We start from the raw sequence: 14,771 nt of genomic DNA on the forward strand, positions 1-14,771 counted from the left end.
AGTATGCAGCTTTGCTAAAGCTGTTTACCTCATAGCAGGACTCTGTATGAGATAATACGGAAAGAAACAAATGGTAAATTAGTTTATAGCTTAGTTTCTGTTTATGATCAGCAATGATAATGACAAGTAATGGTCATAAAAATACACATTAGTTGAATGGACTGAATAGTAATGAAGGCTAAGTCTTAATACTCTCAGCTTCTATTTTCCAGCGGCTTTTAGTTTGGTGTTTGATATGATTAGGGGTTAGATGAAGGCTCCAGATGTGTGCGCTGCCGGCAGAAGCTCATGTTTGTAATTTAATGAAGATCAGGGAGCAGAATTAAGAAAATGGAAATGGTGACAAAAAGAATATGCAAAGTGAGAGGGGAAGTTGCCGCCGGGCTCTGATGTAGATGGGGGAGAGAGAATGAGCAATTAACCAGCTCCACCCTCTCCCTCTACACCCCTCCCATGTGTCGGCCCCTCCAGTAGCAAACACTGTTTCAGTTTAATGCCTCTTCCTAGGACATTCTCCCCTTGCAGATCCTTGTTTGACTGGCTTCTCTCCAATCAGTTCTCAGGTGAACTATCCAGTCCCAGAGGCTACCTTGTCATTCCTCAAAATCACTCTTCATCCCGTTGCCCATTTTTAGTTTTTTCATAACACTGATTATGATCCCAAATCATCTTTCTGTTGATTGGTTTCTTTACTTATTGTCCCCTCAGGAGATTGTGGCATATGAACTTGGTCTGGAATGACAGATATGAAATCTATTTGCGAAGAGAGACACATTAGCTGGAGTGTTTATGAAGTGAAAACCAAAATGATATCTAGTTGGAGTTCTGCCCATTTTTTGACTGATGACCTAATCCTTTGGCATCTTTCACTTTATCCTGAGGTCTATAATTTGTACTTGCAGGGGCCACCCAGGGGACAATGACAGGTTAATTGGGAGGGGGGTTAAATTTTACCACAATCATAACCCATCCTTTGCTCTCTAATAATTCAGCATCTATGTACATTTGAGGGCTTTTTAAATAAGTGACCTGCCTGTAATGGACAGAACCTGATGCCTACTCAGAATCAGGTAGCATTTCCCCTTGACTTCATGGGTACATTAGCTGAGTGGACAGAGTAGCCCATTTGTAATAAGTCCCTTTTAATGTGATACAGTGTAGGTTGCTGTCATTTGGTGCTCCATTTCAGCCAGACCAGTCCTGGGGAGACTCAGCAGCTGGATGAGGATTACTTTTGCCTCCAGCCTGCACCTTCTCAGTACAGTGAGGCTCCTCATCACTTCCTTACCCCCCAGTTTCTCTACCATCAGACGGACACACGGTCAGGCACGTACATGTGATTTCAAATCATGATATTTTCTCTTGTTCAGCCTATGGGTATTTTTAAGCCACATACCTACCTGTGGAATGAAAAAAATGCAGTGGCTGTTAGGTGGATTTTAAATATCAGTGAGCAGATAAAGAAGACAGGGCATTTCTGGCTACAATCACCATGCAGGATTAGTTACTTTCTCAACCTGAGCATAGCATGGCCCTGAGTCATGGGAACACTCAGCAAAGATTCCATCAGACTCCAAAGGGTGTTCCTCTGGAGCAGGGATTACATCTGTTTCCAAAGGAGGTTAGATCCTTTATTGAAAGGCGCCACTTTAAAGACTTACTATGCACTTCTGATATAATATTCTGTGCAAAAATGAAGCAAAGGGTGGAAAGTTAAGCCTGGGTTAAGCGTATCCCTCTGCAAAGGGAAAAGGAAGGAAGAAGCAAGGGACCCGTGAACAATGGTGATGTGCATGGGGATCCCATGGAGAAGAGTTTTCCATCAACTTCACAGCCCCTTTGATGTGACCATGATGTTGTTCATAGAACAGAGGGAAAAAACAAAGATACTTCACTAGCAGTGACAAGGCGGAGGCCGTGACTGCAAACAGGGAGAACTCTGCGTCAGCAGGGGCACCATTGGAAGCCTGAGGACATGACCCAATAAGCCAGCTTCTGGAAGATGCAGAGGGCAGGGCAAGAACGACAGGTTCTCGCCGGGGCTCAGGCCTCGTTTCTCAGCAGCTGCTTCATCAAAGCTGTCAGACTTCTCAGTCCACATGCCTCACACCCCTACCTCCCCTTGTGTCTTTCTTTCCCTAAATAATCTCTTTCCTTCTTGCCTCCCCGTGGAATGTGTTCCTTTCCCGCAGCTTTCTGTGATTGCTCTGACTTTTTATTTCGGGGAAGATTCTCATTGTGAGCCTTCATTTAACCTGTTTCCGGTCTACAGAAGGGCCCCTGGAACAAGCCAGGTATCCCATACTCGTACCACAGCCTGTAAAAGGCATCAGTAGTGAACGGGATTAAAATAGAACATTCTTCCTCAGTACAGAGCTTTAGGATGACAGCTGACAGAGAGAAATAACAGATCTTACCCAGGCTGATCTTACTTGGAGCCAAAAGGAAAGAATTCACATGGTACCAATTTTCTAGAAAGAGGGATATTAGCAACCTTTCCCAGGTGGTCTATCAGAATTTGTTCATTCATTGCCCTGAGGGCAGTGAGAGTGATGAATGGGCCAGCTCTGCTTTCTTGAGAGAATGCTTTTAAAAAATGAATTGGATCCTTTCTGGTGGCTGTGTATCAAAAAAAAAAAAAGAGTAAAATGTGTTCTTAAAATGTTGGCTCGGTCTTGCCATATTTCTTGCCCTGAGCTGCTTTAGAAGCAAGCCAAGGGATTCTGAACGCTGAAACAGGTTTAAATGTGTTAAAATCAGAGAAGACTTTGCGGAATCCCTGTTATCTTTCCGTTTGCCCTCATCCTGTGCTGTTAACAGGGGCCCCAAGATGGCAACACTTTGTTCATAAGAGGCGGGACAGTCAAAGGACTCCATCAGAATAGTCTCCTTCTGCTAACGGTCCCCGGGGCCCAGTGGGGCCCAGTGAGGCTGGGTGGGGCCCCGCACCCTCTCCAAGCTGGCTGTCTGTGTCCTCTGCACTTAATCAAATTTTCGTTTCCTGTGGTTTGTAGGTTTTTCAAGTGTCAAGTCACAAACCCCAAATGGTTAAAATTCTTTAACTAAAACTGGAGGCAATGAGGGGAAAATACCTGTATTTTTGTAACCTTTAGGAGGAAGTGAGACCAGGGTCCCACTCTTAAGTGACCTGATGGTGCTATGTGTGTGGGGCCAGCCGCCTGCGGCCACTCCGAGGTCAGGCTTTCTGGCTGAGAGTCCCAGGAGGTGACAAAATGAGACCTGTTCTCTGTTCATTCAGGCAAATAAAAGGTCTGCTTTTCCTTCCACGTCACAGTAGAACGGTCAAAATGAGATTTCCGCCCCAGCCAACTTTATTTCAGTGTCACTCTGTTTGGATTGTGCATAAAAGTTATTTCTCTTTCTTACCAATTTTTCTGAGGCTCCAGCCAAAGGATGAACAGGAATCTGTTCAGGTAGGGAGTTAGAAAACAGATAGGTGGTGTATTTCCTTTACCTGGAATTTTACTTTCTTTCTAGTCTCTCAAACTTGGAATAGATAAGGGTTCTCAGGGGCCTTTTTTTAGAGAAATTGCTCCTGCAGGTTAGATGACTTTCAGTGGAGATCTAATCTCTAGACTCCTCTGTAGGATGTTTTGATCTGCTTGGCTCCAGTCCCCACCCCAGGTCAGGTCTTTGCTGTATAAAGACTTTCCTGGACCACCTGGAGCAAAATTGCAACCTCGCCCTAATTCTTATCTCCTTGCCCCACCTTGCTGGTTTGAAAACCACTGACTCTCACCAAACACACCAGATCCTTTACTGGCCAGTTTTTCCCTCTAGAATGTAAGCTCCATGAAGGCAGGACCATTGTGTGTTTTATGCTTTGTGAACACCTGGCAGATAGCAGGTGCTCCAGAAATACTGGTAGGATGGAGAATGAATGCTTGCTCTTTTCTCTCTCTCTCTCTTTTTTAATGAAGTATAGTCAGTTTACAATGTTGTATCAATTTCTGGTGTACAGCACATTGCTTCAGTCATACATGAATATTCTTAAAAAAAAAAGACAAATGCTCTTTTCTTTTTGACTCTTGCTAAAGCAACAAGAGCCATGGGAAACCTGACACTCTGAGGATCTTTTCCTATTTGCTTTTCCCCAGCTCCTGGAATATGGAAGAACTCCACAAAAATGGCTATTTGGCTAAAATACACATAAATGTATGCATGAATAATTGAGCCTGGTTGACCACATAACTTTTGATATAAAAACCATTGTTCAGTTGGGTGTGTAACAAACACTAAGTGAGCCATGCTGATGGTGGGGGGCAGGTGTCGAAAGTGTGGGAGATATGGGTCTTGAATTTAAGGAGCTCAATGTACTGTCTTCCTCTGAGTTAATTTCTTTCCATTCCCTTAACCATAGGACGGGCAGTCTGAGGGCTCCTGGGAGGCCTTTTATTAGAGAAAATGCTACTAGGGGTTGTAGATGACTTTCACCAAAGTCCTGGTCCTTAAACTCCTTTAGGGGACTTTGCTATCATGGTCCTGTTTTAGCCTAAGAAATCCCACTATTTTGTCTCTACTTCAAATAATAGTGACCAGATGTTCACTATCATATAAATTCTTCCAAAGAAGTAAAGGCAGCCACGTGCTTGTTGCTGGAGGTTTCCCAGAGGCACACAGTCCTCTGAAGGTGATATGTTCCCTCTTGAGAGAACTAAAATACTGCCGGACAGGAGCTCTAACATATATTCATAAAGAGGAAGATGTTTCTAGAGTTTACTTGCAGGTCTTGTGTTATCCATGTAGGAGAATATCTTTTTTTTACCCCAGATTTTCTTCACCTGCTAAGTCAGTTGGACTTCTGAGAATCAGAGCTGCTTCTCTGGTGACTGGGGGTGGGAAGATGTGGGGGTGGGAGTAAGGTCTGTCTTTGGCAGGAGAAGGTAGCAAGGAACTGCTTTGAGTCTGAGGTAGAGGAAGACTTCCTGGCCTGACTGTTAGAGACGTGCCTGTCCGCTCCCAGCTCACCACCATTTCCTGGTAGGAAGGTATCAGACGAAGGAAATCAGGTTTCTAAGTTCTTGGAGCTCTCCTCAGCAAAATCTCTTAAGTGACAGTCCCACCCACAGCGCTAAAACCACAGCATCCATCCTCCTCAGGGTCACCCAGAGAGCGGTCTCGGCTTTTTCTCCTCTTTTCATGTGCAGAGAGCTCATTGCTTCCAGCTTTTTTATTCTGGAATTTCAACAGGCCACTTATCATTTGTAAGTGGAACAACACAAATATAAAGCAAAATGAAGGTTTGCTTTGGTCTTGTGTGTTCAAGGTACACTTGGTGCATTATTGATGGACTGGGACCTTGAAGAGAAGCGGACGCCCGCCTGCACAGCTGATGTTTGGTTTGGATATTGTGCCCAATGTTCCAGGAGACACCGGGCTTTCTTTACCCTGTATGGCTCCCGATCCAATCCTGGGGCCCCTTAGAGTGGTGGAAATTGAGGCAGAGGGCTTTCCAGAAGTTCATCCAGGTCATAAAGTGAATTGGTTATCAGGAATGAAATTTTCAGTGTGGTAATACTCAGAGCAGAATTACCTCATATTTGTGTGTGTGTGTGTGTGTGTGTGTGTGAGAGAGAGAGAGAGAGAGAGAGAGAGAAGATGTGTCTCTAAGCTATTTCACTTTCTTTTATTATTTTCTTGTTTGTTTAAAGTTTGTTAATGGGTCTTTTGAAAGACCCTCTTAGAGGAGAAAGGATTGGGAAGGCGACATTTATATCCCGAAGCAGCAATGATTGAAGTAGCTTGTGCATTAAATAAATCAAACTGGAAAGTGATGGACTTTAAAGGTTTCCATCCTGGGGGAATCTCTGTCCCCACTTCCCTCTTCTCACATCCTCTCCCCTGTGCACGAACGTGGAGACGGCACTGGGGTTGCACAGCATGCACTTGGGTACCCAGCCAGCTCTCTCCTGGGGTGGACCTTCCCTCCTGCCTGGATCTGCAGAGTAGAAACCATCACCTAGCCACTCCAGCTGGTTATGGTCACAAAGGCTCTGAGGAGAGAGAGTGTGAAGTTTTTCTGTCTCCAAGATTGTTGTCATTGTTGTTGCTACCTACCCATGTTTCTCTGCAAACATTTAAGTGAAGTGGCATTTTTGGTCCTGGGGTCCCCCGAACTCAGCTGCTTTATTTCCTCACACTCCCCACACTCCAGTTCAGCCTGGCTTCATTGCAGCTGGACTTTACTGTGCACATCAATGATTCCTGGTGGAACAGCCCCTATTCCTGAATTTGTGTATAGAAGGGGCACAGGGGCAAGCAGTATGGTTGGAAAGACAGGAATGGCCTTGTCCTGAAGCTGCTTTTGTACAGCACTGAGGAAATGTGATTGTTTGGGTCAAAGGTACGGGAGGCAGGATGGATGAAGTTGGGGGTGTGCCCAGCCGGAGCCGCCCACGCCGTCTTTCACTTTGGCACACACTGGCCCCACTTCCGGCACCTGCAGGTCTCTGCCTGAGGCTTTCTCTTCCAGAACCTGCTCTCAGGCCCCCCAAGAGTAGCCCCCAGCAATCACTGAGGGGAATTGGTCAGTCAATCCCTCTGCTCTCTGGCCCCTTGGGAAGCACATTCCACTGGCTTTCCGCAGAGTTATGCCCCTTCATCCCTGGAAGTCACTGGTTGGATAAGCCCTGCACCGGCTGCTCCCCTCCCGTATCTGCACCCCACACCCCTCCTGGTGTGTCCTTCACCTGCCAAGTAAACTGGGGGAACCCAAACTAAGAGAGAGTCCCTTGGCACAGTCACTATTGAACTCATTGTAACATTTAAAAGCATCCATGAGCTCTCAAAAAGAAAAAACTTCCAAAAGTGTTTTTAAAAATCTAAATGTAAAGTAGCTGCTTTGATTACTACCTTGTTCACTGGTCAAAATGGTGGCATGCCCAAGCTTCTTAAAATTCCCTTCTTCTGATTGCAGTCCTCTATCCTTACCTGTCCCCTGGGGCATGGTTAATGACTAGTAAGAAGGAATGAGAATCTCCCATCTCAAACTTGACTATCACAAAGCATATTTGCTTAGGTATGGCCATAGTTTGATTCATTTTGATCATGCTTGATTAGAGTTTAATAGTGGATTTGAATCATGTATTTTTGAGTCTCAAAAGTGGGAACTCATGTTCAGCTTAATTACTGATTGGTCCCATGTGAACTTGAATCATGATCTACTGTTTTGAACCTGGTTAAAAGCAGCTTAGGAAAGAACACCTCTGGTTCCTTATCCTTCATCACAGAGAGATGATGGGAGAAAGAGACAATAAAATATGATAGCAAACTGCTAATGAAGATCTTCCTCTAACAAATTATAGCTGAGAGCTGATATCCAGTCTGCATGCTACACAGATATTCAGAAACTGAGTAATCCTGAAAACCTGCAAGGTGATTTTAGCTGCTCATGGCTGATGTTACAGAGTCAGCTCAGCTTGTAGGTGCATTTTGTTTGGCCTGATGTCTTTAATTTTTTTTAATTGGTTGCCAGTGTTTAAAAACTGGAAACTTTTGTATAAAAAATCTTGGGTCTGATTTCTTTCAAGAAATTATAAGAACTGGCCAAACCAGACCTGCATCCTTAAGTGGTTACAAAAAAAAAAAAAATCAGCTGGCATCACATCCTCCAGATGGTCCTCACCATCCTGCCTGTGGTCTGAGAAGCAGGTAAGATTCATGGGGGCCGTTGCTATGGAAACAGGAGGACATGACAGCAGCAGGTTGGTGAGCACTTACCTCGGCCAGTGATCTCTGCACAATTCTCTGACACTCCCTGCAGTTACTGTTTCCACTTTGCAAGAGGCTAATACTATAGGCGTCTTGTGATTTCAGTGATAGAGGTTACAGACATTTTGCAGCTCTGCAGGGCACCACCAGGAGACGGAACCACTTAGTGGCTGGGTGTGGCTGAACAGCTAGAGGTAGATTCCGTTTCACACCTGATGACACATGATGCTGGAGGACTCAGGGACCGCTTCTCCTCTGGGTCTTACCCTTTCCTGGGAACTGAACGGCCACTGTGTTCTCACTGAGAGGCCTGCAGTAAAGCAACTTCTGTTCCTGCCTTTGCTCAGCAAGCCTGGTGTAAAATCTGCTTTGTGAACATTTGCCCATCTGGCTGTGTGACTGGCACCTTTTAGGTAGAGTTTGATCAAGCATGGCTCCTGGGTGTATAGTAATCATGGAAATGTTCAGCTTTCCTATCCAAAGAGAAGTTGACAAAAGGGACAAATTGCCCTTGGCTTTTTCCAAGCCATAGAAGCAGAACAGATCAAGGACTTAAAAAGTCAGGCCATGTTTTGCCTGACTTCCAGTCAATTCTAGGTATTTGGCCACGACTGTAAACACTGTGGCACCCATTCATCGGGTCACATGGTTTGTTTGTCCGTGTCCTCAACAAGGGTGTTTGGAGCCTGCCTCTATGCTGGGCACTGAGATGGGGCCTTCAGTCTTGCCTTCTTGCTTTTTTGTTCACCTGGAACCAGTTATTGCCCTCAACCCTAACAGCCATGTTTCCAGAAGATAATATTTTGCCTTTTTCTCCTGTGCCTGAGTTCTTCTCAAGGCTGCCCTGCTCTAAGTGGGTTCATAGTACATAGTTCCTTCCAACAATTTGGAAAAGGCTTAAGGAAAATGGATAATTGTGTCACTTCCTTCAGGTGACTACAACTTTCTCTGCTCCTGGCCTCCTACAACCGTGGATCGTATCCTGAGTTAATCTGGTCCAGCTGCCATTTTTGGTGTTTGCATATGCGGGACCACATCATCTGAACTGCTCTTTTCTAACAACTGAACACAAAGCATCTGATAACCATGCTGGCCTGATCTCTAACAATAACATTAGCCAACGTTTACTAAGTACTTGCAATGCGTTAGAGACTGCGCTAAGTGCTTTACATGGATTTCTTATTTAATCCTCTTAACGGTGCTATGGAGAAGGTACTGTGTTATCCACACTATGCAGATAAGGAAACTCAAGCTTAAAAAAATTAATTTATCCCAACATAAGTCTAGTTGAGTCCAAAGCCCTATACTCTGAGCTGTTTTAGCAACTCTGTAAATACCAAGTATCTCCTGGACAGAGTTGAGAATTTCTGAACAGTACCATATGAGAGGGCTGATTTTACATCTCTCTGATTTGAGCCAGTTTATCAGCAGGGACCTTAGCTCTGGTGCCCTTTAGAAAGGCTAGGCTTCCAGTTTCTCATAAGGAGGTGACAGCTGGGGTAGAGTTCTTGGAATTGGCCTTGAGCATACAAAGTCATGTTTGATGGAGAGGAAGTAAAGAAATGAGAGTCTACCTTTTTTTTTTTTTTTAGTTTGGTGAAGTCAAATATCTGTTTTCAGTCTGCTTAACTCTACTAGGACATGGTGTTTAAATCTGGTAGAATCAAAAACAATAGTAAACTTCCCCCAAACTTAGTTCTTCTTTCCAACTGTATGATTTCCACTTATGTTGTCACTGTTCATCTTGGCTTCAAGCTTCTAGGCCATGTTTGATTCCTTCTATCTACTTACCCTCTATATCAGTCTTATTGAGTTCCTTTGTAGTATTTCTTGTATCCATTCCAACTTTTCCATCATTCCTGCTGTCACACTACATTTTGGGTCATTATTCCCTCATGTCCAGACTATTTTCATAGTTTCCTCACTGGGCTTTCTGCATTCAGGTTTTACCTGCTCATTCTACACACCACTGTCTGGGCACTAATTCATCTATTAAAAATCACACCTAGGCTGGAAGGTCCAAGTCCATTACTATAGCCTCCATTAATAGAGTAATGAAGTACATACTGAGGAGTAATCTCACCCAAACCCCTCTTACGGCCCATAATTTACAATCACGTGTGAACATGTCTTATCCCTGCCAGTTGTTTATCCAATATTCATATTATCTCCTCCAGCCACAGGGTCTGATAGTGTTGGATGCAATTTTAAGCGCAGGCCTAAAGCTACATTTTTCAGCCACCCTTGCCGATAGGGCTGGCTGATGAATGCATAAGCTAGGTTGTCAGGAAGTCTTAATTCGATTCTTCCAGAAGTAGATCCTGAGGCAAGGAGTCTAGCATAGGTTGTTTAGAGGAGAGCTTAGGAATAGACTGTGGAGAGAAACAGCATAGGGCAGGCAGCCAACCAAGGGCTGGTTATTAAGAAAACAATCACTGCCGGTGACTGGAGTTTAATCCTCCCTGGGAACTATGGGAAGCAGGTGAGGGGCAGGCAATTTTAAGTTGGGAACATGTGCACTGAAGATGATAAGAGCAAGGGAATATGGCTGGGTGTTATTTTTAATAGACTATTTTTTAAGAGTAGTTTTAGGTTGACAGCAAACTTGAGTGAAAGGTACAGAGTTTTCCCATGTGCTCCCTGCCCTTCATCTGCATAGCTTCCCTCATTATCAGCATCACTCACCAGAGTTGCAATCAACAAACCTACATTCATCCATCATAATCACCCAAAGTCCATAGTTTGCATTAGGGTTCACTGTCGGTGTTGTATGTTCAGTGGATGTGGACAAATGTGTAATGACATGCATCCATCATTAAAATATTACACAGAGTAGTTTCATTGTCCTTAAAATCCTCTGGCTCCACCTATTCCTCCCTCCCCACTCCCCAGCTCCTGACAACCACTGATCTTTTACTGTCTCCATAGTTTTGCATTTTCCAGAATGTCATAGAGTTGGAGTCATACAATATGTAGCCTTTTCAGATTGGCTTCTTTCACTTAGTAATATGCATATTCATGTCTTTTCATGGCTTGATAACTCATTTCTTTTTAACACAAAATAATATTCCATTGCCTGGATGCATCACAGTTTGTTTATTCATTCACTTACTGAAGGACATCTTGGTTGCTTTCAAGTTTTAGCAATTATGAATAAACTGCAATAGATACCTTCATGTGGGTTTTTGCATGGATAAAGCTGGTGGGCAAGTTTTCACCTCCTGTGGGTAAATACCAAGGAACGCAATTGCTCAATCATATGGTCACAGTGTATTTTGTTTTGGAAAAAATATGCCAAACTGTCTTCCAAAGTGGCTGCACAATTTTGTATCCATACCAGCAATGAACGAAATTGCCTGTTGGTCAACATCCTCGCCAGTATTTAATGTTTTCAGTGTTTTGGATTTTGGCCATTTTAGTAGGTGCGTAGAGGTATCTCACTGTTTTATGGCTGGGTTTTTAAAAAAATTAAATTTTTACTATGAGCCTATATTATATGTATAACTGAAAAATTGTGCTCTACACTGGAATTTGACACAACATTGTAAAATGATTATAAATCAATAAAAAATGTTAAAAAAATAATAAAATGGGGAAAAGCTAATGATTTCTTGTGAAGTCAAAAAAGGAGTATATAAAATTATTTACTGTAACTACAACTACAAAACACAAAAACTGATACATAGCTTTACACAATGTGGGGAAAGGAAACAGAATGCTCACAGCATTTGTTTACCTTTATAGTCCTGGCTTCCAGCACAAAGAGTATGCAATACATATTTGTGGTTCTTAAATAAGTATTGGAATTAGGGATGAATTAATCTATTTTCCAAAATTTCCATAATGAGATGCTATAAGTTTCATGAGGAAAAAAATGTCACTATATACACATAAGACTGATTTCACAGCCCCCCAGAACCATAACATGGGGGAAGGGGCTTTCATGGTGTCCATAGAAAGATTTCAAAGGTAGCATCTACTACCATGGGCTTCTGGAAAGTTCCCCTAAGAGCGCACACCCCTCCTGCTTCCTGTCTGGAAGCTGACAGGCTATCATGGCAGCCGTCTTGGACCACAGGGCGGCTTTGAGGATGTAATCACATATTAAAGACAGTGGGGATAAAGCACAGAAGAAGCCTTGGTCTCTGGTGCCCATGGGGCTCAATACCAAGTCTGGACTGCCTCCCTGCAGGTTCCTTTTCTGTGTCAGAACCACAGATAAAACCTCTTTCTCCTTTACTGCTCTATTGTTTTTGCTACTGTCCTTGACCGCCACACCTGATCGTCACTCGTGTTCATCTTAGGAAACCAGAAAGCTCCTGGAAGGGAGGATTGTATCTGTGCGTCTTTGTCTTCAGGGTGGCACTGGGCACCGTGCACATAGAACCAAACCTCCGGTAAATCTTTGTGAAATAAATGAACTGAATGCAAGGGACTCGGAGAACTAAGTGTAAATGATGTGAGCATCTGAGAATGAATAAAACATCGTCTCACTCTCAATTGATAGTGAAATTGCGAGTGCGCACGTGCATACATGCCATTGTCCCTTTCTGTGTGGGACACACACAGGTCGATAAAGGTGGGAGGGGTCAGCCTTCTGTCTCTTTGAATAAAGACAAGATGCCCACTCACCTCTTGTTCTCTCCTGGAGCCCCTGGAAAAGCCAGGCCTTGCCTGGTGTTACCATGATGGCTGTGCTTTGAGAGCTAGTTCCTTTCCTTGGAAGCTGAAGGAAGATTATTCTAGGGATGTGTGAATAGCTCAAGTTGGCTGCGTGTGAGCCAGAGGAAGTGGTTCCCTAGCAACAGGAACCTCTGAGCACTCCCCTGCTTTCTGTCTTCTCTCCTCCAGCTCCCCGGTCAGACACCCGCTAGAGGGACCATACCTGCTCTGACTTCGAGAGGCAGCGCGACCCCAGCAGTTCAGTTTTCCCAGCCAAATGGCCCTGTTTCTCTTCTGCTCAGACTTCCTCTTAAGGTCTGGGGCCTGTTTTGCTCCTGATCAGACCATAATTACCTTAGATTACACTTCCTTTTTTTTTTTTTTTGTCTTTATGATTTTGACCAGAAATGGAAAATTCTGAGGTGCCTGAGGAGATTTTTGTTTTGTTTTGTTTTGTTTTGAAGAATACTAGCTTTTGCACGTTCTTTTTTTTTTTTTTTCATGTGAGATTAATCTCTTAAGGAAAAGTTTAGCTGAATGTTTTTTGCCTTGAAGAGTTAATTCTCACCCCATTCTTACTTTGTTTTTCCACAGAAGCCAAATTCCCCTTATATATGTCAGCGCCTCGATACACAGTTGAATACCCAAGATGGCTGGGGAAATAATCTGGTGTCTTCTCACAACATGGCCTCAGTCTAGCAAAATGCTAGGTTCTTGAGCCAGTCATCCTTATGGGGCCATGGATCCTCTTCGTGTTCCAGTGCCCAGAGCCCTGTTTTAGAAAGTGTAAGTCTGTTCAGACCACAGCACGTAGCTGGAGCATGGGTTCAGAACTGCTGCCTGGAAATGCCCTGCTTCATCTTGGAATAGTAATCTATGTGAGAACTGCAATCTCAGAGGAGTTGGTGATATATCTTTATGGACCACTTGGCTGGTATCAGTTGGTAACATTGACTATCTGGCCAAAACTGCTGGCCATGCATGACAACATGCAGCTCATTATAACTGAGCCTAGCAGCACCTGCAATTCTTGTCATCTGTACCTTTTAAAATATCTTCACTCATTCATTTAACCAACAGATATTTCTAATTGAGGGTCTCCATGTGTGTCTAGAGACCATGGTGTGTCTTGTGGGAAAAACATGTCTGTAACCTTGGGGAGTGGGGGTTTGTCACTTTAAGAGAGGAGGTAAGATACATACCCAAGTAACTATCAAGCAAGATCATAGCCTAAACAGGGATAAACCAGACAGTTAGACATCAACTCTTTTGAGTTGATGGAAAGAGAGTGAACCCACTTTTCTGAGTGACCTAATAGAGTGAGGGTAAGAAAAGAAAGCCGAGAAGTTACAACCATTCTGTAGACCGAGGACTTGGTCTCCAAAATGATTCATCTAACTCTTTTGATTAACCTTAATGTTTATTAAAACAACAAAATGAAACAGAAAATTCCCCTTGTGTTTCCATCCAGATGGACTCTTTCTAATCAGTGTTAAGAGCTTGGCATATGTCTGCCAAAGTGGCATAAAACAGAGACCAGGAAAAGAATTTATCTGAGATCTGGGAAAAGAAAAAAATAAACCCTAGCTTAAGGAAAATTTGAAAGGCGACTGTTTATCTTATTTTCCTCCCAGGCAGTATTTTCCACTAGTAAATGAGAAAGGAGGAAAAATGCATCTCAGTAGCCAAACCCACTGGGAGCCAGGCTCTCTTGTTAATAGCTGTCTCCCCTACAAGTTGAGTCTATCCATGGTGGATTGTGTGCATGGTCACGGCCACGGTCATGGTTAACCAGAAAAAACCCAGTTATAAATCAATGGAGATGTGGGAAATGAAGCACCACCCAAAATCAGACAGCCACTGTTTGTGTTTTCTCAGGCTGGCTGAGAATAAAGCAGAGCAGAAATCTAAGTTATTCTTAATACATTTAGGTGCCAAGCCACCGGGGATCAGTTCTGACTTTCAAAGAAATAGCCACTGCCTTCTGTGGAATTGACACTTATTAAAGATTTCTGAAGTGGAGAGGGCAAGAAAGGCAAAAAGGGAGCCTTTTGTAGCCAAATAAGTGATTTGTACCCTCGGACAGAAAGGACAGTGAGGTCTCGGTTGTGAAAAAGAACGGAATTCCCCAAGGATGTGTCCTGAGTCCTGAGGCAAGGGCTCTGCTGTGACTGAGCATTTCCTGTGGCATAGTTCTCTCTCCTGAACACACTCAGGATTTTCAACTTTGAACCTAATTGCTTATCAGAAGTTCTGGGCTGATTATTATTTTTAGGATGTTGCAAACAGATGCCCCATGACTTTTGATGAGCATGTCCCAGTCAGGGTATTCTAGAGAAACAGAACCAACAGGATGTGTATCTATCTGCCTACCTTCC

The 14,771-nt window shown here is 43.6% G+C and overlaps 1 protein-coding gene across 1 annotated transcript in view; it reads left to right on the forward strand.

Moving 5' to 3' along the window:
- Positions 1–14,771, forward strand: part of FAM107B (family with sequence similarity 107 member B) — a 187,504-nt gene that overhangs the window by 77,528 nt on the left and 95,205 nt on the right. The window lies entirely within an intron of this gene.

This window comes from Vicugna pacos, chromosome 35, assembly GCF_048564905.1.
Source record: "Vicugna pacos chromosome 35, VicPac4, whole genome shotgun sequence".
Taxonomy (NCBI): domain Eukaryota; kingdom Metazoa; phylum Chordata; class Mammalia; order Artiodactyla; family Camelidae; genus Vicugna; species Vicugna pacos.